Raw genomic sequence first — 23,426 nt, 5'->3', positions numbered from 1 at the left:
CAAATACTTTCCTGTAGTCGCAGGATAAACATTTTTGTCAAAAGAGAACGAGAAAAACTAATAATAATAATATCATAAAAATAAATAAATAAATGAAATAAAAAAAAAAAACTGCGACGAGGATACGATTGTAACCGGTATATAGTGCACTAATAATCCTACACCAAAGCTCCTGATCCAGTGCCACGTTTTCACTGCAGCCACTAGAGATGAATGGTGACCGAGTCATTTTTTACTTCATTTCTTTCATTTTCTGTTATGCAGAGAGAAATAAACGTCGCCGTCTTTCAGCAGTTGATCTCGAGTGGTATACTTTAAAATAAAAAAAAAAACATCTAGAAACACCAACACAACGCAGATATAGAATAGCCGGAGTGTGAGCGCAGGCAGGGAAACAGAGAAGCGGGTTTCAGCTCTTACTAGTCAAGGAGAGACACACACAGACCGGTTACACCATTCAAATCCAGGCGTGCAGATGTCGTTTCAGCTCTTGCTGCATCAGATAGCTTCAGCCATTGTGAAGTATTCGAAAATGTTTGAAAGAAAATCATAATATCCAGAGATTCCCTGCAACGTAAAACCGACATAGGTGATTGGTTCCATGGTGTAATGGTTAGCACTCTGGACTTTGAATCCAGTGATCCGAGTTCAAATCTCGGTGGAACCTTCCGTTTATTTTCATTGTCTTACAAAAACAAATTGAAAATCAGGTTTTGATTTTAAGTGACCAATGTTGTAGACTCCCACTGCTAGCTTTAAAAGCATTAACTGGTGGGACTCGGTTTTACAACCTTCCAACGTACCCCTCGGTGCTTGAGTAGATGTCCAATGCGCTATCGATTGCATCACAGAGCCTCTCGAGGGCATTAAGCAAACGTACCTACCAGCAAACTAAGCGCGGCATGGTCCGGAATAATCTGAAAGGGAGAACTACTTCTAGTTCTTGAACAATTAGAAATGGACCACAGCAATTCATTTAATTATGCGGCAGTTTATTATGATTCATTGTCTGTCACTGCTCAGGGCTTGGGGGCTGTTCCGTTTTCGATGCTTCATCTTTGTTAGCAAAGGAATTCCTGGCCAGCCGTGGAGACCTCCACAGCAGCGTCCCTGGTGGTCTAGTGGTTAGGATTCGGCGCTCTCACCGCCGCGGCCCGGGTTCGATTCCCGGTCAGGGAAGTTACTTTATTGCCCATTAGTATTCCGATTAAAACCATTCTATTACTCTTCATTAATCAGATGTACATATGTCTATTTCTTGGCTGTGGCCCGACTGCATTCAATTAAAAGCACACCCTTGATATTATTACAGGGTCTGTGCACATTGATTCGCAACCCCTTTTGGCATTAACTTCTTTTCAGTCTGCAGAAAAGGATTTTACAATTGCTCCTTACAAGTGAGAGGACAGCTAGGGTTTAACCACCCCCCTCTACACAATCACACAGTTAACACAATAAGTACCGACTAAAAAGAGACACAGAATTATTCTATGCAGCCACTCATTCAGTGCTCCAGTGCTGTGACGCGCAGCAAATCGGTAGGTGCGTTCAAGTGCCTGTAACTCAAAAACGGAAATCGGTAGGTGCGTTCAAGTGCCTGTAACTCAAAAACGGAAAGGGCTAGGCACGCAGTCTACATACCAAACGAAAGAGGAGGCTCCGCGATTTCCCCTGATATCTAACATGCCCAGGTGTCATGTTTCTAGAATAAACTATAGCGTCCAGAATACAGTGGTGCCTTCACTTGCTAGGAGACAGCTGTGCGAATTTGTATTTGAAAGTGTATATTCACTTATAAAGATCCAACGTATTTAGTTTTTAAGGGCATGTTTATTAATTTAAATTAGCAATACCGATGTTATTCAAACCGTTTCTAAATATACATGTGTAATACATATATTGTCATGTGTCTTATTATTTCAATGTGAGCAGTTTTTGTGGCGCACGATTGGGTGCTGATAGTGCAGTTCTCCAGACCTGCTGCCAGCTGCCAGTATGAACCAAGAAATGAAACGTCGCATTTTTGGATTCGACAGGAAAAATGGATATTGAAGGACTGTGTGCAATCAGAACGGGGAGAACGCCTTGCGGTCCAGGGTTTGTCAGCAGTAGGGGATTTTACACCTGGGAGCTGAGGATGTTACAGCCATTCCTCTCTCGCTTGCTCCGCAGTGGTTCCATGGTGTAATGGTGAGCACTCTGGACTCTGAATCCAGCGATCCGAGTTCAAATCTCGGTGGGACCTGTATTTAACCATAAGTTTTGATCATGTGAACTACCAAATGTCATATGTCTGGACCACAAGTGTACAATCGGTCATATAAAATACAATGCAGATTCCGGTATCTGAGGTCGAAAATGGTTTAATAACAAGTAATGTGTATTTTCAAGTGTTTCTGTTTAATTTCAGAAATGCCCTGCGCTTAATTTTAGTCCTAGATTGTAGTAGAGAATGACAGTAGTAGCGCCAATAATGTCCCTGATACGTTTCATTGCACAGGTCTCTGGCAGGCATTTCTTTGTGTGTTGCAGGACGCCGTGGCTTAGATGGTTACAGCGCCTCCCTAGTAAACGGTGTCTTTGGTTATATATTTTTTTTTTCAGCACCTCAACGTTGAGGCTGTGTTTTTGTCACATTTTGTGACTGTTGGGGAGCACCTCCAACACAGACAAATACTTTCCTGTAGTCGCAGGATAAACATTTTTGTCAAAAGAGAACGAGAAAAACTAATAATAATAATATCATAAAAATAAATAAATAAATGAAATTAAAAAAAAAAAAAACTGTGACGAGGATACGATTGTAACCGGTATATAGTGCACTAATAATCCTACACCAAAGCTCCTGATCCAGTGCCACGTTTTCACTGCAGCCACTAGAGATGAATGGTGACCGAGTCATTTTTTACTTCATTTCTTTCATTTTCTGTTATGCAGAGAGAAATAAACGTCGCCGTCTTTCAGCAGTTGATCTCGAGTGGTATACTTTTAAAAAAAAAACATCTAGAAACACCAACACAACGCAGATATAGAATAGCCGGAGTGTGAGCGCAGGCAGGGAAACAGAGAAGCGGGTTTCAGCTCTTACTAGTCAAGGAGAGACACACACAGACCGGTTACACGATTCAAACCCACGCGTGCAGATGTCGTTTCAGCTCTTGCTGCATCAGATAGCTTCAGCCATTGTGAAGTATTCGAAAATGTTTGAAAGAAAATCATAATATCCAGAGAGTCCCTGCAACGTAAAACCGACATATGTGATTGGTTCCATGGTGTAATGGTTAGCACTCTGGACTTTGAATCCAGTGATCCGAGTTCAAATCTCGGTGGAACCTTCCGTTTATTTTCATTGTCTTACAAAAACAAATTGAAAATCAGGTTTTGATTTTAAGTGACCAATGTTGTAGACTCCCACTGCTAGCTTTAAAAGCATTAACTGGTGGGACTCGGTTTTACAACCTTCCAACGTATCCCTCGGTGCTTGAGTAGATGTCCAATGCGCTATCGATTGCATCACAGAGCCTCTCGAGGGCAGTAAGCAAACGTACCTACCAGCAAACTGCGCGCGGCATGGTCCGGAATAATCTGAAAGGGAGAACTGCTTCTAGTTCTTGAACAATTAGAAATCGACCACAGCCATTCATTTAATTATGCGGCAGTTTATTATGATTCATTGTCTGTCACTGCTCAGGGCTTGGGGGCTGTTCCGTTTTCGATGCTTCAGCTTTGTTAGCAAAGGAATTCCTGGCCAGCCGTGGAGACCTCCACAGCAGCGTCCCTGGTGGTCTAGTGGTTAGGATTCGGCGCTCTCACCGCCGCGGCCCGGGTTCGATTCCCGGTCAGGGAAGTTACTTTATTGCCCATTAGTATTCCGATTAAAACCATTCTATTACTCTTCATTAATCAGATGTACATATGTCTATTTCTTGGCTGTGGCCCGACTGCATTCAATTAAAAGCACACCCTTGATATTATTACAGGGTCTGTGCACATTGATTCGCAACCCCTTTTGGCATTAACTTCTTTTCAGTCTGCAGAAAAGGATTTTACAATTGCTCCTTACAAGTGAGAGGACAGCTAGGGTTTAACCACCCCCCTCTACACAATCACACAGTTAACACAATAAGTACCGACTAAAAAGAGACACAGAATTATTCTATGCAGCCACTCATTCAGTGCTCCAGTGCTGTGACGCGCAGCAAATCGGTAGGTGCGTTCAAGTGCCTGTAACTCAAAAACGGAAATCGGTAGGTGCGTTCAAGTGCCTGTAACTCAAAAACGGAAAGGGCTAGGCACGCAGTCTACATACCAAACGAAAGAGGAGGCTCCGCGATTTCCCCTGATATCTAACATGCCCAGGTGTCATGTTTCTAGAATAAACTATAGCGTCCAGAATACAGTGGTGCCTTCACTTGCTAGGAGACAGCTGTGCGAATTTGTATTTGAAAGTGTATATTCACTTATAAAGATCCAACGTATTTAGTTTTTAAGGGCATGTTTATTAATTTAAATTAGCAATACCGATGTTATTCAAACCGTTTCTAAATATACATGTGTAATACATATATTGTCATGTGTCTTATTATTTCAATGTGAGCAGTTTTTGTGGCGCACGGTTGGGTGCTGATGGTGCAGTTCTCCAGACCTGCTGCCAGCTGCCAGTATAAACCAAGAAATGAAACGTCGCATTTTGGATTCCAACAGGAAAAATGGATATTGAAGGACTGTGTGCAATCAGAACGGGGAGAACGCCTTGCGGTCCAGGGTTTGTCAGCAGTAGGGGATTTTACACCTGGGAGCTGAGGATGTTACAGCCATTCCTCTCTCGCTTGCTCCGCAGTGGTTCCATGGTGTAATGGTGAGCACTCTGGACTCTGAATCCAGCGATCCGAGTTCAAATCTCGGTGGGACCTGTATTTAACCATAAGTTTTGATCATGTGAACTACCAAATGTCATATGTCTGGACCACAAGTGTACAATCGGTCATATAAAATACAATGCAGATTCCGGTATCTGAGGTCGAAAATGGTTTAATAACAAGTAATGTGTATTTTCAAGTGTTTCTGTTTAATTTCAGAAATGCCCTGCGCTTAATTTTAGTCCTAGATTGTAGTAGAGAATGACAGTAGTAGCGCCAATAATGTCCCTGATACGTTTCATTGCACAGGTCTCTGGCACGCATTTCTTTGTGTGTTGCAGGACGCCGTGGCTTAGATGGTTACAGCGCCATCCTAGTAAACGGTGTCTTTGGTTATATATTTTTTTTTCAGCACCTCAACGTTGAGGCTGTGTTTTTGTCACATTTTGTGACTGTTGGGGAGCACCTCCAACACAGACAAATACTTTCCTGTAGTCGCAGGATAAACATTTTTGTCAAAAGAGAACGAGAAAAACTAATAATAATAATATCATAAAAATAAATAAATAAATGAAATAAAAAAAAAAAACTGCGACGAGGATACGATTGTAACCGGTATATAGTGCGCTAATAATCCTACACCAAAGCTCCTGATCCAGTGCCACGTTTTCAATGCAGCCACTAGAGATGAATGGTGACCGAGTCATTTTTTACTTCATTTCTTTCATTTTCTGTTATGCAGAGAGAAATAAACGTCGCCGTCTTTCAGCAGTTGATCTCGAGTGGTATACTTTAAAATAAAAAAAAAAACATCTAGAAACACCAACACAACGCAGATATAGAATAGCCGGAGTGTGAGCGCAGGCAGGGAAACAGAGAAGCGGGTTTCAGCTCTTACTAGTCAAGGAGAGACACACACAGACCGGTTACACCATTCAAATCCACGCGTGCAGATGTCGTTTCAGCTCTTGCTGCATCAGATAGCTTCAGCCATTGTGAAGTATTCGAAAATGTTTGAAAGAAAATCATAATATCCAGAGATTCCCTGCAACGTAAAACCGACATAGGTGATTGGTTCCATGGTGTAATGGTTAGCACTCTGGACTTTGAATCCAGTGATCCGAGTTCAAATCTCGGTGGAACCTTCCGTTTATTTTCATTGTCTTACAAAAACAAATTGAAAATCAGGTTTTGATTTTAAGTGACCAATGTTGTAGACTCCCACTGCTAGCTTTAAAAGCATTAACTGGTGGGACTCGGTTTTACAACCTTCCAACGTATCCCTCGGTGCTTGAGTAGATGTCCAATGCGCTATCGATTGCATCACAGAGCCTCTCGAGGGCAGTAAGCAAACGTACCTACCAGCAAACTGCGCGCGGCATGGTCCGGAATAATCTGAAAGGGAGAACTGCTTCTAGTTCTTGAACAATTAGAAATCGACCACAGCCATTCATTTAATTATGCGGCAGTTTATTATGATTCATTGTCTGTCACTGCTCAGGGCTTGGGGGCTGTTCCGTTTTCGATGCTTCAGCTTTGTTAGCAAAGGAATTCCTGGCCAGCCGTGGAGACCTCCACAGCAGCGTCCCTGGTGGTCTAGTGGTTAGGATTCGGCGCTCTCACCGCCGCGGCCCGGGTTCGATTCCCGGTCAGGGAAGTTACTTTATTGCCCATTAGTATTCCGATTAAAACCATTCTATTACTCTTCATTAATCAGATGTACATATGTCTATTTCTTGGCTGTGGCCCGACTGCATTCAATTAAAAGCACACCCTTGATATTATTACAGGGTCTGTGCACATTGATTCGCAACCCCTTTTGGCATTAACTTCTTTTCAGTCTGCAGAAAAGGATTTTACAATTGCTCCTTACAAGTGAGAGGACAGCTAGGGTTTAACCACCCCCCTCTACACAATCACACAGTTAACACAATAAGTACCGACTAAAAAGAGACACAGAATTATTCTATGCAGCCACTCATTCAGTGCTCCAGTGCTGTGACGCGCAGCAAATCGGTAGGTGCGTTCAAGTGCCTGTAACTCAAAAACGGAAATCGGTAGGTGCGTTCAAGTGCCTGTAACTCAAAAACGGAAAGGGCTAGGCACGCAGTCTACATACCAAACGAAAGAGGAGGCTCCGCGATTTCCCCTGATATCTAACATGCCCAGGTGTCATGTTTCTAGAATAAACTATAGCGTCCAGAATACAGTGGTGCCTTCACTTGCTAGGAGACAGCTGTGCGAATTTGTATTTGAAAGTGTAAATTCACTTATAAAGATCCAACGTATTTAGTTTTTAAGGGCATGTTTATTAATTTAAATTAGCAATACCGATGTTATTCAAACCGTTTCTAAATATACATGTGTAATACATATATTGTCATGTGTCTTATTATTTCAATGTGAGCAGTTTTTGTGGCGCACGATTGGGTGCTGATAGTGCAGTTCTCCAGACCTGCTGCCAGCTGCCAGTATGAACCAAGAAATGAAACGTCGCATTTTTGGATTCGACAGGAAAAATGGATATTGAAGGACTGTGTGCAATCAGAACGGGGAGAACGCCTTGCGGTCCAGGGTTTGTCAGCAGTAGGGGATTTTACACCTGGGAGCTGAGGATGTTACAGCCATTCCTCTCTCGCTTGCTCCGCAGTGGTTCCATGGTGTAATGGTGAGCACTCTGGACTCTGAATCCAGCGATCCGAGTTCAAATCTCGGTGGGACCTGTATTTAACCATAAGTTTTGATCATGTGAACTACCAAATGTCATATGTCTGGACCACAAGTGTACAATCGGTCATATAAAATACAATGCAGATTCCGGTATCTGAGGTCGAAAATGGTTTAATAACAAGTAATGTGTATTTTCAAGTGTTTCTGTTTAATTTCAGAAATGCCCTGCGCTTAATTTAAGTCCTAGATTGTAGTAGAGAATGACAGTAGTAGCGCCAATAATGTCCCTGATACGTTTCATTGCACAGGTCTCTGGCACGCATTTCTTTGTGTGTTGCAGGACGCCGTGGCTTAGATGGTTACAGCGCCATCCTAGTAAACGGTGTCTTTGGTTATATATTTTTTTTTTCAGCACCTCAACGTTGAGGCTGTGTTTTTGTCACATTTTGTGACTGTTGGGGAGCACCTCCAACACAGACAAATACTTTCCTGTAGTCGCAGGATAAACATTTTTGTCAAAAGAGAACGAGAAAAACTAATAATAATAATATCATAAAAATAAATAAATAAATGAAATAAAAAAAAAAAACTGCGACGAGGATACGATTGTAACCGGTATATAGTGCACTAATAATCCTACACCAAAGCTCCTGATCCAGTGCCACGTTTTCAATGCAGCCACTAGAGATGAATGGTGACCGAGTCATTTTTTACTTCATTTCTTTCATTTTCTGTTATGCAGAGAGAAATAAACGTCGCCGTCTTTCAGCAGTTGATCTCGAGTGGTATACTTTAAAATAAAAAAAAAAACATCTAGAAACACCAACACAACGCAGATATAGAATAGCCGGAGTGTGAGCGCAGGCAGGGAAACAGAGAAGCGGGTTTCAGCTCTTACTAGTCAAGGAGAGACACACACAGACCGGTTACACCATTCAAATCCACGCGTGCAGATGTCGTTTCAGCTCTTGCTGCATCAGATAGCTTCAGCCATTGTGAAGTATTCGAAAATGTTTGAAAGAAAATCATAATATCCAGAGATTCCCTGCAACGTAAAACCGACATAGGTGATTGGTTCCATGGTGTAATGGTTAGCACTCTGGACTTTGAATCCAGTGATCCGAGTTCAAATCTCGGTGGAACCTTCCGTTTATTTTCATTGTCTTACAAAAACAAATTGAAAATCAGGTTTTGATTTTAAGTGACCAATGTTGTAGACTCCCACTGCTAGCTTTAAAAGCATTAACTGGTGGGACTCGGTTTTACAACCTTCCAACGTATCCCTCGGTGCTTGAGTAGATGTCCAATGCGCTATCGATTGCATCACAGAGCCTCTCGAGGGCAGTAAGCAAACGTACCTACCAGCAAACTGCGCGCGGCATGGTCCGGAATAATCTGAAAGGGAGAACTGCTTCTAGTTCTTGAACAATTAGAAATCGACCACAGCCATTCATTTAATTATGCGGCAGTTTATTATGATTCATTGTCTGTCACTGCTCAGGGCTTGGGGGCTGTTCCGTTTTCGATGCTTCAGCTTTGTTAGCAAAGGAATTCCTGGCCAGCCGTGGAGACCTCCACAGCAGCGTCCCTGGTGGTCTAGTGGTTAGGATTCGGCGCTCTCACCGCCGCGGCCCGGGTTCGATTCCCGGTCAGGGAAGTTACTTTATTGCCCATTAGTATTCCGATTAAAACCATTCTATTACTCTTCATTAATCAGATGTACATATGTCTATTTCTTGGCTGTGGCCCGACTGCATTCAATTAAAAGCACACCCTTGATATTATTACAGGGTCTGTGCACATTGATTCGCAACCCCTTTTGGCATTAACTTCTTTTCAGTCTGCAGAAAAGGATTTTACAATTGCTCCTTACAAGTGAGAGGACAGCTATGGTTTAACCACCCCGCTCTACACAATCACACAGTTAACACAATAAGTACCGACTAAAAAGAGGCACAGAATTATTCTATGCAGCCACTCATTCAGTGCTCCAGTGCTGTGACGCGCAGCAAATCGGTAGGTGCGTTCAAGTGCCTGTAACTCAAAAACGGAAATCGGTAGGTGCGTTCAAGTGCCTGTAACTCAAAAACGGAAAGGGCTAGGCACGCAGTCTACATACCAAACGAAAGAGGAGGCTCCGCGATTTCCCCTGATATCTAACATGCCCAGGTGTCATGTTTCTAGAATAAACTATTGCGTCCAGAATACAGTGGTGGCTTCACTTGCTAGGAGACAGCTGTGCGAATTTGTATTTGAAAGTGTATATTCACTTATAAAGATCCAACGTATTTAGTTTTTAAGGGCATGTTTATTAATTTAAATTAGCAATACCGATGTTATTCAAACCGTTTCTAAATATACATGTGTAATACATATATTGTCATGTGTCTTATTATTTCAATGTGAGCAGTTTTTGTGGCGCACGATTGGGTGCTGATAGTGCAGTTCTCCAGACCTGCTGCCAGCTGCCAGTATGAACCAAGAAATGAAACGTCGCATTTTGGATTCGACAGGAAAAATGGATATTGAAGGACTGTGTGCAATCAGAACGGGGAGAGCGCCTTGCGGTCCAGGGTTTGTCAGTAGGGGATTTTACACCTGGGAGCTGAGGATGTTACAGCCATTCCTCTCTCGCTTGCTCCGCAGTGGTTCCATGGTGTAATGGTGAGCACTCTGGACTCTGAATCCAGCGATCCGAGTTCAAATCTCGGTGGGACCTGTATTTAACCATAAGTTTTGATCATGTGAACTACCAAATGTCATATGTCTGGACCACAAGTGTACAATCGGTCATATAAAATACAATGCAGATTCCGGTATCTGAGGTCGAAAATGGTTTAATAACAAGTAATGTGTATTTTCAAGTGTTTCTGTTTAATTTCAGAAATGCCCTGCGCTTAATTTTAGTCCTAGATTGTAGTAGAGAATGACAGTAGTAGCGCCAATAATGTCCCTGATACGTTTCATTGCACAGGTCTCTGGCACGCATTTCTTTGTGTGTTGCAGGACGCCGTGGCTTAGATTGTTACAGCGCCTCCCTAGTAAACGGTGTCTTTGGTTATATATATATTTTTTTTCAGCACCTCAAAGTTGAGGCTGTGTTTTTGTCACATTTTGTGACTGTTGGGGAGCACCTCCAACACAGACAAATACTTTCCTGTAGTCGCAGGATAAACATTTTTGTCAAAAGAGAACGAGAAAAACTAATAATAATAATATCATAAAAATAAATAAATAAATGAAATAAAAAATAAAAAAAAACTGCGACGAGGATACGATTGTAACCGGTATATAGTGCACTAATAATCCTACACCAAAGCTCCTGATCCAGTGCCACTTTTTCACTGCAGCCACTAGAGATGAATGGTGACCGAGTCATTTTTTACTTCATTTCTTTCATTTTCTGTTATGCAGAATGTGACAAAAACACAGCCTCAACTTTGAGGTGCTGAAAAAAAAAATATATAACCAAAGACACCGTTTACTAGGGAGGCGCTGTAACCATCTAAGCCACGGCGTCCTGCAACACACAAAGATATGCGTGCCAGAGACCTGTGCAATGAAACGTATCAGGGACATTATTGGCGCTACTACTGTCATTCTCTACTACAATCTAGGACTAAAATTAAGCGCAGGGCATTTCTGAAATTAAACAGAAACACTTGAAAATACACATTACTTGTTATTAAACCATTTTCGACCTCAGATACCGGAATCTGCATTGTATTTTATATGACCGATTGTACACTTGTGGTCCAGACATATGACATTTGGTAGTTCACATGATCAAAACTTATGGTTAAATACAGGTCCCATCGAGATTTGAACTCGGATCGCTGGATTCAGAGTCCAGAGTGCTCACCATTACACCATGGAACCACTGTGGAACAAGCGAGAGAGGAATGGCTGTAACATCCTCAGCTCCCAGGTGTAAAATCCTCTACTGCTGACAAACCCTGGACCGCAAGGCGTTCTCCCCGTTCTGATTGCACACAGTCCTTCAATATCCATTTTTCCTGTCGAATCCAAAATGCGACGTTTCATTTCTTGGTTCATACTGGCAGCTGGCAGCAGGTCTGGAGAACTGCACTATCAGCACCCAATCGTGCGCCACAAAAACTGCTCACATTGAAATAATAAGACACATGACAATATATGTATTACACATGTATATTTAGAAACGGTTTGAATAACATCGGTATTGCTAATTTAAATTAATAAACATGCCCTTAAAAACTAAATACGTTGGATCTTTATAAGTGAATATACACTTTCAAATACAAATTCGCACAGCTGTCTCCTAGCAAGTGAAGGCACCACTGTATTCTGGACGCTATAGTTTATTCTAGAAACATGACACCTGGGCATGTTAGATATCAGGGGAAATCGCGGAGCCTCCTCTTTCGTTTGGTATGTAGACTGCGTGCCTAGCCCTTTCCGTTTTTGAGTTACAGGCACTTGAACGCACCTACCGATTTCCGTTTTTGAGTTACAGGCACTTGAACGCACCTACCGATTTGCTGCGCGTCACAGCACTGGAGCACTGAATGAGTGGCTGCATAGAATAATTCTGTGTCTCTTTTTAGTCGGTACTTATTGTGTTAACTGTGTGATTGTGTAGAGGGGGGTGGTTAAACCCTAGCTGTCCTCTCACTTGTAAGGAGCAATTGTAAAATCCTTTTCTGCAGACTGAAAAGAAGTTAATGCCAAAAGGGGTTGCGAATCAATGTGCACAGACCCTGTAATAATATCAAGGGTGTGCTTTTAATTGAATGCAGTCGGGCCACAGCCAAGAAATAGACATATGTACATCTGATTAATGAAGAGTAATAGAATGGTTTTAATCGGAATACTAATGGGCAATAAAGTAACTTCCCTGACCGGGAATCGAACCCGGGCCGCGGCGGTGAGAGCGCCGAATCCTAACCACTAGACCACCAGGGACGCTGCTGTGGAGGTCTCCACGGCTGGCCAGGAATTCCTTTGCTAACAAAGCTGAAGCATCGAAAACGGAACAGCCCCCAAGCCCTGAGCAGTGACAGACAATGAATCATAATAAACTGCCGCATAATTAAATGAATTGCTGTGGTCCATTTCTAATTGTTCAAGAACTAGAAGTAGTTCTCCCTTTCAGATTATTCAGGACCATGCAGCGCTTAGTTTGCTGGTAGGTACGTTTGCTTACTGCCCTCGAGAGGCTCTGTGACGCAATCGATAGCGCATTGGACATCTACTCAAGCACCGAGGGGTACGTTGGAAGGTTGTAAAACCGAGTCCCACCAGTTAATGCTTTTAAAGCTAGCAGTGGGAGTCTACAACATTGATCACTTAAAATCAAAACCTGATTTTCAATTTGTTTTTGTAAGACAATGAAAATAAACGGAAGGTGCCACCGAGATTTGAACTCGGATCACTGGATTCAAAGTCCAGAGTGCTAACCATTACACCATGGAACCAATCACCTATGTCGGTTTTACGTTGCAGGGAATCTCTGGATATTATGATTTTCTTTCAAACATTTTCGAATACTTCACAGTGGCTGAAGCTATCTGATGCAGCAAGAGCTGAAACGACATCTGCACGCGTGGGTTTGAATCGTGTAACCGGTCTGTGTGTATCTCTCCTTGACTAGTAAGAGCTGAAACCCGCTTCTCTGTTTCCCTGCGTGCGCTCACACTCCGGCTATTCTATATCTGCGTTGTGTTGGTGTTTCTAGATGTTTTTTTTTTTTTTTTTTTTTTAAAGTATACCACTCGAGATCAACTGCTGAAAGACGGCGACGTTTATTTCTCTCTGCATAACAGAAAATGAAAGAAATGAAGTAAAAAATGACTCGGTCACCATTCATCTCTAGTGGCTGCAGTGAAAACATGGCACTGGATCAGGAGCTTTGGTGTAGGATTATTAGTGCACTATATACCGGTTACAATCGTATCCTCGTCGCAGTTTTTTTTTTTTATTTCATTTATTTATTTATTTTTATTGTATTATTATTATTACTTTTTCTCGTTCTCTTTTGACAAAAATGTTTATCCTGTGACTACAGGAAAGTATTTGTCTGTGTTGGAGGTGCTCCCCAACAGTCACAAATTGTGACAAAAACACAGCCTCAACTTTGAGGTGCTGAAAAAAAAATATATAACCAAAGACACCGTTTACTAGGGAGGCGCTGTAACCATCTAAGCCATGGCGTCCTGCAACACACAAAGAAATGCGTGCCAGAGACCTGTGCAATGAAACGTATCAGGGACATTATTGGCGCTACTACTGTCATTCTCTACTACAATCTAGGACTAAAATTAAGCGCAGGGCATTTCTGAAATTAAACAGAAACACTTGAAAATACACATTACTTGTTATTAAACCATTTTCGACCTCAGATACCGGAATCTGCATTGTATTTTATATGACCGATTGTACACTTGTGGTCCAGACATATGACATTTGGTAGTTCACATGATCAAAACTTATGGTTAAATACAGGTCCCACCGAGATTGGAACTCGGATCGCTGGATTCAGAGTCCAGAGTGCTCACCATTACACCATGGAACCACTGCAGAGCAAGCGAGAGAGGAATGGCTGTAACATCCTCAACTCCCAGGTGTAAAATCCCCTACTGCTGACAAACCCTGGACCGCAAGGCGTTCTCCCCGTTCTGATTGCACACAGTCCTTCAATATCCATTTTTCCTGTCGAATCCAAAATGCGACGTTTCATTTCTTGGTTCATACTGGCAGCTGGCAGCAGGTCTGGAGAACTGCACTATCAGCACCCAACCGTGTGCCACAAAAACTGCTCACATTGAAATAATAAGACACATGACAATATATGTATTACACATGTATATTTAGAAACGGTTTGAATAACATCGGTATTGCTAATTTAAATTAATAAACATGCCCTTAAAAACTAAATACGTTGGATCTGTATAAGTGAATATACACTTTCAAATACAAATTCGCACAGCTGTCTCCTAGCAAGTGAAGGCACCACTGTATTCTGGATGCTATAGTTTATTCTAGAAACATGACACCTGGGCATGTTAGATATCAGGGGAAATCGCGGAGCCTCCTCTTTCGTTTGGTATGTAGACTGCGTGCCTAGCCCTTTCCGTTTTTGAGTTACAGGCACTTGAACGCACCTACCGATTTCCGTTTTTGAGTTACAGGCACTTGAACGCACCTACCGATTTGCTGCGCGTCACAGCACTGGAGCACTGAATAAGTGGCTGCATAGAATAATTCTGTGTCTCTTTTTAGTCGGTACTTATTGTGTTAACTGTGTGATTGTGTAGAGGGGGGTGGTTAAACCCTAGCTGTCCTCTCACTTGTAAGGAGCAATTGTAAAATCCTTTTCTGCAGACTGAAAAGAAGTTAATGCCAAAAGGGGTTGCGAATCAATGTGCACAGACCCTGTAATAATATCAAGGGTGTGCTTTTAATTGAATGCAGTCGGGCCACAGCCAAGAAATAGACATATGTACATCTGATTAATGAAGAGTAATAGAATGGTTTTAATCGGAATACTAATGGGCAATAAAGTAACTTCCCTGACCGGGAATCGAACCCGGGCCGCGGCGGTGAGAGCGCCGAATCCTAACCACTAGACCACCAGGGACGCTGCTGTGGAGGTCTGCACGGCTGGCCAGGAATTCCTTTGCTAACAAAGCTGAAGCATCGAAAACGGAATAGCCCCCAAGCCCTGAGCAGTGACAGACAATGAATCATAATAAACTGCCGCATAATTAAATGAATTGCTGTGGTCCATTTCTAATTGTTCAAGAACTAGAAGTAGTTCTCCCTTTCAGATTATTCCGGACCATGCCGCGCTTAGTTTGCTGGTAGGTACGTTTGTTTACTGCCCTCGAGAGGCTCTGTGATGCAATCGATAGCGCATTGGACATCTACTCAAGCACCGAGGGGTACGTTGGAAGGTTGTAAAACCGAGTCCCACCAGTTAATGCTTTTAAAGCTAGCAGTGGGAGTCTACAACATTGGTCACTTAAAATCAAAACCTGATTTTCAATTTGTTTTTGTAAGACAATGAAAATAAACGGAAGGTTCCACCGAGATTTGAACTCGGATCACTGGATTCAAAGTCCAGGGTGCTAACCATTACACCATGGAACCAATCACCTATGTCGGTTTTACGTTACAGGGAATCTCTGGATATTATGATTTTCTTTCAAACATTTTCGAATACTTCACAATGGCTGAAGCTATCTGATGCAGCAAGAGCTGAAACGACATCTGCACGCGTGGATTTGAATGGTGTAACCGGTCTGTGTGTGTCTCTCCTTGACTAGTAAGAGCTGAAACCCGCTTCTCTGTTTCCCTGCCTGCGCTCACACTCCGGCTATTCTATATCTGCGTTGTGTTGGTGTTTCTAGATGTTTTTTTTTTTTTTAAAGTATACCACTCGAGATCAACTGCTGAAAGACGGCGACGTTTATTTCTCTCTGCATAACAGAAAATGAAAGAAATTAAGTAAAAAATGACTCGGTCACCATTCATCTCTAGTGGCTGCAGTGAAAACGTGGCACTGGATCAGGAGCTTTGGTGTAGGATTATTAGTGCACTATATACCGGTTACAATCGTATCCTCGTCGCAGTTTTTTTTTTTTATTTCATTTATTTATTTATTTTTATGATATTATTATTATTAGTTTTTCTCGTTCTCTTTTGACAAAAATGTTTATCCTGCGACTACAGGAAAGTATTTGTCTGTGTTGGAGGTGCTCCCCAACAGTCACAAAATGTGACAAAAACACAGCCTCAACTTTGAGGTGCTGAAAAAAAAATATATATAACCAAAGACACCGTTTACTAGGGAGGCGCTGTAACCATCTAAGCCACGGCGTCCTGCAACACACAAAGAAATGCGTGCCAGAGACCTGTGCAATGAAACGTATCAGGGACATTATTGGCGCTACTACTGTCATTCTCTACTACAATCTAGGACTAAAATTAAGCGCAGGGCATTTCTGAAATTAAACAGAAACACTTGAAAATACACATTACTTGTTATTAAACCATTTTCGACCTCAGATACCGGAATCTGCATTGTATTTTATATGACCGATTGTACACTTGTGGTCCAGACATATGACATTTGGTAGTTCACATGATCAAAACTTATGGTTAAATACAGGTCCCACTTATGGTTGAATCCAGCGATCCGAGTTCAAATCTCGATGGGACCTGACTTTTACTATTTTTTTTTAAACAAGTGAACTACCTGATTTCATGTTTCAATCGGTCAGCTGAAATAAAATTCAGTTCCGATGTCTAAGGTCGGAAATGGTTTCATAAGGACTAACGCGTTTTTGAAGGATGTTTGTTTAATTTGCAAAACTTTCCCCCACTTCATTTTCGAATGGTGCATTGTAATAGGGGCAGTAGTAATGCCGTGGTCCTTATCCGTTTAATTTCACAGGCCTTTGGCACAGATTCAGTGACCTGCTGTAGGGGCGCCGTGGCTTATATGGTTAAAGCGCCTGTCTTGTAAACAGGAGATCCTGGGTTCGAATCCCAGCGGTGCCTGTTGTTATTATTTTTCAGTACATGTAACACAAACGTTTAGGCTTAAACAAACACTTTTGTTAAAAGGTAAGAGACAAGGAAAAGAAAAAGTCAATCCAATTTACGACGAGGATGGGATTCGAACCCACGCGTGCAGAGCACAATGGATTAGCAGTCCATCGCCTTAACCACTCGGCCACCTCGTCCCGTCTGAGCTGCTCCACAGTATCAAACTGGATGAAACACGGAGGATCTGTTCACAGTGCAGGTGGTGTCGTCAAACCTGTCCTAAAGTGCGCGATTATATGCCAGTGTGCATGCGGTTTAAACAATAGCAAGAAACCTGCAGCGTCAGGTGTGGTTTCAGCACTTGCTGCACCGGATAGCTCAAGCGATTATGAAATATTAGAAACCTTTTCCACAAAAGCGAAATGTTGAGAGGGTCCCTGCATGGGGGCCCAGTATGGGAGGTTGCATAGTGTAATGGTTAGCACTCTGGATTTCAAATCCAGTGATCCGAGATCAAGTGCCGGTGAACCGTACTGTTTGTCTTTAGTTGACTTAGAAAAAGAAAGAAATGGATGCGCAGGCTCTTGTTTTACACATCTAATGTTTGAGGGTCCTACAGCTAGCCTAAAACCCTCGAACCCACAACCTTTGAATCACACCTCAGTGTTTGACTAGAAGTCCAACGCGCTATCCATTGCGCCACAGAGCCTGCTCCGTCCTAGAAACATAACACCGAGGTCCTATTGGAGGAGACTGTGACGCATAGTTCACCCCTAGTCTCTGGAAGTCGCTTTGGATAGAAGCGTCTGCTAAAATGACTAATGAATAATTAAGAGACAAAACTGCTTGACGCAGAAACTCCAGACCGCGCCCAACTTCCCACTGAGAACGGGTAATAACCATTCGTTTTGACTGCTATGGCTTAATATTGTTTGGTACTGGAAGTTTAATAATAAAGGTTTTGTTGATTGATGAGCTACACATGCGTTAAGTGTCTGATTTATTACTTATACCTTCCGGGAATGTTCTAAAACATAATCGTGAGGTTTAAAAATCTTACACTCTTGAAAAAGTTATTCCAAGAAACCGTATTTCAGGGGTTCCAAATAGTATACAAAGAACCTTTTTAAACAGCAGGCTAAACCACCACAAATAAACGTTGAAATCTCGAAGGATTAATAAGAAACCGTAAAACTCAAAAATAACCCCCAGGGGTTCTAATCTATATAGCCTTCTAATACTGAAAAGCCATGCAAATTGATTAAAAATCACAGGTTTAGTGCATGGCTCCACATTTGAAAGCTAAACTGGGTTTAAATTATAATTTATCGCAGCCATATATGCCACTGAAGGACTTAGGTCTTGACCAAGTACAACACAAACACACAATAAAAATGCCAGGGATGTAAAATAGTCAAATTTATTTAAAACACAATTTCGTTTCAATTCTCATATTGCACAAACTATTGCTGTCTGTTAGTTGCAGCGTTTCAGCCAAATACTTCAATTCGATGCATTGCTTCAAGGGTTCAGTCGTGTTTTCTCAGGCATTACACTGTCACATAGTTTAATATAGCAGCAACTCATTTAGAGCAAGAATACATTGTTTCATTTCTCTCTCGTATTCACACACACACACACACACACACACACACACACACACACACACACACACACACACACACACACACACACACACACACACACACACACACACACACACACACACACACACACACACACACACACACACACACACACACACACACACACACACACACACACACACACACACAGCACTAGACAAGACAGGAGGTTCCAAAATTAAACTCAGACATAAAAACGAAACTGTTAGTTTGTTTGTTTATTCTGTTTTATTTATTTATTTAGACTATGCATATGACACACAATGTAAAAACGAATTAATTTTTTTGAAGAAGAAAATGGGAAATGCATCAAGGTTTCTGTATTTGAAGTCATCCTGCGTAATATTAAAATCTAAACTGTTTTGCTTTGTTTGCTCGTTTTTCCTTACATGTTGTAAACTACATAATTGTAACGTAGTGTGTTTGCTTGCCTTTGCACTGTAATTGCACTGTATCCATTTTGTATCAAATATAGGGCTATGTACATATATGAATGTTAAATACATTTAAAGACTTTTTTTATCATTGTAAGTAAGAACAAAAAAGTTGTGCAAAAAATAAATGTTGTGAAACTGTTGCAGCTATATATACGTGTTATTATTATTTTTTTAATCACATATAACTGTTACAGTTAGGGGCTACCAGCAATTCCAGACCTTTGCAATTGTTCTACTTGTGAAAATACTGTTACTTTATCACCTCCTGCCCTGCAAAGTAGAAAGAAGGCCTCACTATATTCCACCATAAAGAAAAGGGAAAAACGATGTTAATCAATATGGTTCTGCTAAAATACTAAAACAAATATATATAGAGAGAGAGAGAGAGAGATAGTGAGAGAGAGAGAGAGAGAGAGAGAGAGATAGTGAGAGAGAGGGAGGGGGGATTCTGTTTAATAGAGGGAGGGAGGGGGGATTCTGTTTAATATAGAGGGGGGAAGGGGGTACTGTTTGATATAGAGGGGAAGGGAGGGAATCTGTTTTACTGTATTAATATAGAGGGAGGAGGGATACTGTTAGTATTTAAAAAAATTCTTTGTCTGTATATTTGAGTCGGTTATGCCATGTATGTGCTTTGGCAACACAATTCTTTTTATTGTCATGCCAATAAAGCCAATTTGAATTTGAATTTGAATTTGAGAGAGAGAGAGAGAGAGAGAGAGAGAGAGAGAGAGAGAGAGAGAGAGAGAGAGAGAGAGAGAGAGAGAGAGAGAGAGAGAGAGAGAGAGAGAGATCATATAAAAACAAAATAAATACACAGTTTTATTGCACGGAATGGGCAGTTAAAGGTCGGTTCGGTGGGTTTTGTCAATAGTGTTATGATGCCCTCACTTAGTTGTATTATGTGTATAATTTTCGTCGTCTTTGCACCTTCGCAACCCAGTGTTCCGGGAGCTTTTTGGTGATAAAAATAGGCAATATACACAATACAACATTGTGTTTAGCCCAATAACTTTCGCTTTATTAAAAAGTTAATAAAAAACACTCACCGCCCGAACAGGGACTTGAACCCTGGACCCTCAGATTAAAAGTCTGATGCTCTACCGACTGAGCTATCCGGGCTCAGTACAAAAGAAACACTTTAATACATTAACATGTAATACATTAAAATCCATACCCACTCAATGAATCGTATCCTAACCAATCTGTATCCTAACCAATTGTTTAGGCTACTTGCGTCTGCACCGTATTTGCCGGAAAAAAACGGATTATTGAACTATAAATGCAGACTTTGTCGCTGCAAAAGCAGGAAATGTTTATTTCTGTCACAGTGTGGTGTCAGTACCGCTGTTATTTAAATATAAATATGCAATGCATATATTTTCAAAGAATACTTTTCCTATTATTTGAACGTGTCAAGTGTTCTATGTCGTGCGGTTGGGTAATGATAGTTCAGTTCGCCAGACCTGCCAGCAGTTTCCAATATGAACTAAGAAATAAAAACGTCGCATTTTAAATTCAACCTGGAGAAATGCATGCTGTTGAACGGTTGTCTGCAGATGGGGATAACGCCTTGCGGTCCAGGGGTCGTCAGCGGGGGCAATTGACAGCTGACAACCCATCCACCTCGCTGGTCTTCACCGCGGTTCCATGGTGTAATGGTTAGCACTCTGGACTCTGAATCCAGCGAGCCGAGTTCAAATCTCGGTGGGACCTGACTTTTACTATTTTTTTTTAAACAAGTGAACTACCTGATTTCATGTTTCAATCGGTCAGCTGAAATAAAATGCAGTTCCGATGTCTAAGGTCGGAAATGGTTTCATAAAGACTAACGCGTTTTTGAATGATGTTTGTTTAATTTGCAAAACTTTCCCCCACTTCATTTTCGAATGGTGCATTGTAATAGGGGCAGTAGTAAAGCCGTGGTCCTTATCCGTTTCATTTCATAGGCCTTTGGCACAGACTCAGTGACATGCTGCAGGGCGCCGTGGCTTAGATGGTTAAAGCGCCTGTCTAGTAAACAGGAGATCCTGGGTTCAAATCCCAGCGGTGCCTGTTGTTATTATTTTTCAGCACATGTAACACAAACGTTTAGGCTGCGTTTGTGTCACATGTTGTTACTGGAGGAGGCTATCCGAAACGCAGCCAAATATAATCTCACAAAAATCTCATAATATAATATACTCACAAACAAACACTTTTGTGAAAAGATGAGACAAGGAAAAAAAAAAAATCAAACTTGCGACGAGGATGGGATTCGAACCCACGCGTGCAGAGCACAATGGATTAGCAGTCCATCGCCTTAACCACTCGGCCACCTCGTCCCGTCTGAGCTGCTCCACAGTATCAAACTGGATGAAACACGGAGTATCTGTTCAGAGTGCAGGTGGTGTCGTCAAACGTGTCCTAAAGTGCGCGATTATATGCCAGTGTGCATGCGGTTTAAACAATAGCAAGAAACCTGCAGCGTCAGGTGTGGTTTCAGCACTTGCTGCACCGGATAGCTCAAGCGATTATGAAATATTAGAAACCTTTTCCACAAAAGCGAAATGTTGAGAGGGTCCCTGCATGGGGGCCCAGTATGGGAGGTTGCATAGTGTAATGGTTAGCACTCTGCATTTCAAATCCAGTGATCCGAGATCAAGTGCCGGTGAATCGTACTGTTTGTCTTTAGTTCACTTAGAAAAAGAAAGAAATGGATGCGCAGGCTCTTGTTTTACACATCTAATGTTTGAGGGTCCTACAGCTAGCCTAAAACCCTCGAACCCACAACCTTTGAATCACACCTCAGTGTTTGACTAGAAGTCCAACGCGCTATCCATTGCGCCACAGAGCCTGCTCCGTCCTAGAAACACAACACCGAGGTCCTATTGGAGGAGACTGTGACGCATAGTTCACCCCTAGTCTCGAAGTCGCTTTGGATAGAAGCGTCTGCTAAAATGACTAATGAATAATTAAGAGACAAAACTGCTTGACGCAGAAACTCCAGACCGCGCCCAACTTCCCACTGAGAACGGGTAATAACCATTCGTTTTGACTGCTATGGCTTAATATTGTTTGGTACTGGAAGTTTAATAATAAAGGTTTTGTTGATTGATGAGCTACACGTGCGTTAAGTGTCTGATTTATTACTTATACCTTCCGGGAATGTTCTAAAACATAATCGTGAGGTTTAAAAATCTTACACTCTTGAAAAAGTTATTCCAAGAAACCGTATTTCAGGGGTTCCAAATAGTATACAAAGAACCTTTTTAAACAGCAGGCTAAACCACCACAAATAAACGTTGAAATCTCGAAGGATTAATAAGAAACCGTAAAACTCAAAAATAACCCCCAGGGGTTCTAATCTATATAGCCTTCTAATACTGAAAAGCCATTCAAATTGATTAAAAATCACAGGTTTAGTGCATGGCTCCACATTTGAAAGCTAAACTGGGTTTAAATTATAATTTATCGTAGCCATATATGCCACTGAAGGACTTAGGTCTTGACCAAGTACAACACAAACACACAATAAAAATGGCAGGGATGTAAAATAGTCAAATTTATTTAAAACACAATTTCGTTTCAATTCTCATATCGCACAAACTGTTGCTGTCTGTTAGTTGCAGCGTTTCAGCCAAATACTTCAATTCGATGCATTGCTTCAAGGGTTCAGTCGTGTTTTCTCAGGCATTACACTGTCACATAGTTTAATATAGCAGCAACTCATTTAGAGCAAGAATACATTGTTTCATTTCTCTCTCGTATTCACACACACACACACACACACACACACACACACACACACACACACACACACACACACACACACACACACACACACACACACACACACACACACACACACACACACACACACACACACACACACACACACACACACACACACCACTAGACAAGACAGGAGGTTCCAAAATTAAACTCAGACATAAAAACGAAACTGTTAGTTTGTTTGTTTATTCTGTTTTATTTATTTATTTAGCCTATACATATGACATACAATGTAAAAACGAATTCATTTTTTTGAAGATGAAAATGGGAAATGCATCAAGGTTTCTGTATTTGAAGTCATCCTGCGTAATATTAAAATCTAAACTGTTTTGCTTTATTTGCTCGTTTTTCCTTACATGTTGTAAACTACATAATTGTAAGGTAGTGTGTTTGCTTGCCTTTGCACTGTAATTGCACTGTATCCATTTTGTATCAAATATAGGCCTATGTACATATATGAATGTTAAATACATTTAAAGACATTTTTTTTATCATTGTAAGTAAGAACA

The 23,426-nt window shown here is 41.5% G+C and overlaps 24 non-coding genes across 24 annotated transcripts; 15 read left to right on the top strand and 9 right to left on the bottom strand.

The window, feature by feature from the left end:
* Nucleotides 1-595: 595 nt before the first annotated feature.
* On the top strand, nt 596-667 carry trnaq-uug (transfer RNA glutamine (anticodon UUG)). Its single transcript has one exon. It is a non-coding gene; the product is annotated as a tRNA-Gln (tRNA).
* A 440-nt stretch (nt 668-1,107) lies between these two features.
* On the top strand, nt 1,108-1,179 carry trnae-cuc (transfer RNA glutamic acid (anticodon CUC)). The gene has a single exon. It is a non-coding gene; the product is annotated as a tRNA-Glu (tRNA).
* A 994-nt stretch (nt 1,180-2,173) lies between these two features.
* On the top strand, nt 2,174-2,245 carry trnaq-cug (transfer RNA glutamine (anticodon CUG)). The gene has a single exon. It is a non-coding gene; the product is annotated as a tRNA-Gln (tRNA).
* A 1,018-nt stretch (nt 2,246-3,263) lies between these two features.
* Nucleotides 3,264-3,335, top strand: trnaq-uug (transfer RNA glutamine (anticodon UUG)). Its single transcript has one exon. It is a non-coding gene; the product is annotated as a tRNA-Gln (tRNA).
* A 440-nt stretch (nt 3,336-3,775) lies between these two features.
* trnae-cuc (transfer RNA glutamic acid (anticodon CUC)) lies at nt 3,776-3,847 on the top strand. The gene has a single exon. It is a non-coding gene; the product is annotated as a tRNA-Glu (tRNA).
* A 994-nt stretch (nt 3,848-4,841) lies between these two features.
* On the top strand, nt 4,842-4,913 carry trnaq-cug (transfer RNA glutamine (anticodon CUG)). The gene has a single exon. It is a non-coding gene; the product is annotated as a tRNA-Gln (tRNA).
* A 1,019-nt stretch (nt 4,914-5,932) lies between these two features.
* Nucleotides 5,933-6,004, top strand: trnaq-uug (transfer RNA glutamine (anticodon UUG)). The gene has a single exon. It is a non-coding gene; the product is annotated as a tRNA-Gln (tRNA).
* Nucleotides 6,005-6,444: 440 nt separating this feature from the next.
* On the top strand, nt 6,445-6,516 carry trnae-cuc (transfer RNA glutamic acid (anticodon CUC)). Its single transcript has one exon. It is a non-coding gene; the product is annotated as a tRNA-Glu (tRNA).
* A 994-nt stretch (nt 6,517-7,510) lies between these two features.
* trnaq-cug (transfer RNA glutamine (anticodon CUG)) lies at nt 7,511-7,582 on the top strand. Its single transcript has one exon. It is a non-coding gene; the product is annotated as a tRNA-Gln (tRNA).
* A 1,020-nt stretch (nt 7,583-8,602) lies between these two features.
* trnaq-uug (transfer RNA glutamine (anticodon UUG)) lies at nt 8,603-8,674 on the top strand. The gene has a single exon. It is a non-coding gene; the product is annotated as a tRNA-Gln (tRNA).
* Nucleotides 8,675-9,114: 440 nt separating this feature from the next.
* Nucleotides 9,115-9,186, top strand: trnae-cuc (transfer RNA glutamic acid (anticodon CUC)). Its single transcript has one exon. It is a non-coding gene; the product is annotated as a tRNA-Glu (tRNA).
* Nucleotides 9,187-10,176: 990 nt separating this feature from the next.
* On the top strand, nt 10,177-10,248 carry trnaq-cug (transfer RNA glutamine (anticodon CUG)). Its single transcript has one exon. It is a non-coding gene; the product is annotated as a tRNA-Gln (tRNA).
* A 1,088-nt stretch (nt 10,249-11,336) lies between these two features.
* Nucleotides 11,337-11,408, bottom strand: trnaq-cug (transfer RNA glutamine (anticodon CUG)). Its single transcript has one exon. It is a non-coding gene; the product is annotated as a tRNA-Gln (tRNA).
* A 993-nt stretch (nt 11,409-12,401) lies between these two features.
* Nucleotides 12,402-12,473, bottom strand: trnae-cuc (transfer RNA glutamic acid (anticodon CUC)). Its single transcript has one exon. It is a non-coding gene; the product is annotated as a tRNA-Glu (tRNA).
* Nucleotides 12,474-12,913: 440 nt separating this feature from the next.
* On the bottom strand, nt 12,914-12,985 carry trnaq-uug (transfer RNA glutamine (anticodon UUG)). The gene has a single exon. It is a non-coding gene; the product is annotated as a tRNA-Gln (tRNA).
* A 1,025-nt stretch (nt 12,986-14,010) lies between these two features.
* On the bottom strand, nt 14,011-14,082 carry trnaq-cug (transfer RNA glutamine (anticodon CUG)). The gene has a single exon. It is a non-coding gene; the product is annotated as a tRNA-Gln (tRNA).
* Nucleotides 14,083-15,075: 993 nt separating this feature from the next.
* On the bottom strand, nt 15,076-15,147 carry trnae-cuc (transfer RNA glutamic acid (anticodon CUC)). Its single transcript has one exon. It is a non-coding gene; the product is annotated as a tRNA-Glu (tRNA).
* A 440-nt stretch (nt 15,148-15,587) lies between these two features.
* Nucleotides 15,588-15,659, bottom strand: trnaq-uug (transfer RNA glutamine (anticodon UUG)). The gene has a single exon. It is a non-coding gene; the product is annotated as a tRNA-Gln (tRNA).
* A 1,339-nt stretch (nt 15,660-16,998) lies between these two features.
* trnat-ugu (transfer RNA threonine (anticodon UGU)) lies at nt 16,999-17,072 on the top strand. The gene has a single exon. It is a non-coding gene; the product is annotated as a tRNA-Thr (tRNA).
* A 103-nt stretch (nt 17,073-17,175) lies between these two features.
* trnas-gcu (transfer RNA serine (anticodon GCU)) lies at nt 17,176-17,257 on the bottom strand. The gene has a single exon. It is a non-coding gene; the product is annotated as a tRNA-Ser (tRNA).
* A 2,935-nt stretch (nt 17,258-20,192) lies between these two features.
* On the bottom strand, nt 20,193-20,265 carry trnak-uuu (transfer RNA lysine (anticodon UUU)). The gene has a single exon. It is a non-coding gene; the product is annotated as a tRNA-Lys (tRNA).
* Nucleotides 20,266-20,787: 522 nt separating this feature from the next.
* trnaq-cug (transfer RNA glutamine (anticodon CUG)) lies at nt 20,788-20,859 on the top strand. The gene has a single exon. It is a non-coding gene; the product is annotated as a tRNA-Gln (tRNA).
* A 265-nt stretch (nt 20,860-21,124) lies between these two features.
* On the top strand, nt 21,125-21,198 carry trnat-agu (transfer RNA threonine (anticodon AGU)). The gene has a single exon. It is a non-coding gene; the product is annotated as a tRNA-Thr (tRNA).
* Nucleotides 21,199-21,385: 187 nt separating this feature from the next.
* trnas-gcu (transfer RNA serine (anticodon GCU)) lies at nt 21,386-21,467 on the bottom strand. The gene has a single exon. It is a non-coding gene; the product is annotated as a tRNA-Ser (tRNA).
* Between the last annotated feature and the right edge of the window lie 1,959 nt (nt 21,468-23,426).

The sequence above is a fragment of the Acipenser ruthenus genome, chromosome 11 (genome assembly GCF_902713425.1).
Source record: "Acipenser ruthenus chromosome 11, fAciRut3.2 maternal haplotype, whole genome shotgun sequence".
Classification (NCBI taxonomy): domain Eukaryota; kingdom Metazoa; phylum Chordata; class Actinopteri; order Acipenseriformes; family Acipenseridae; genus Acipenser; species Acipenser ruthenus.
This window is presented reverse-complemented; position numbering and strand designations above follow the sequence as displayed.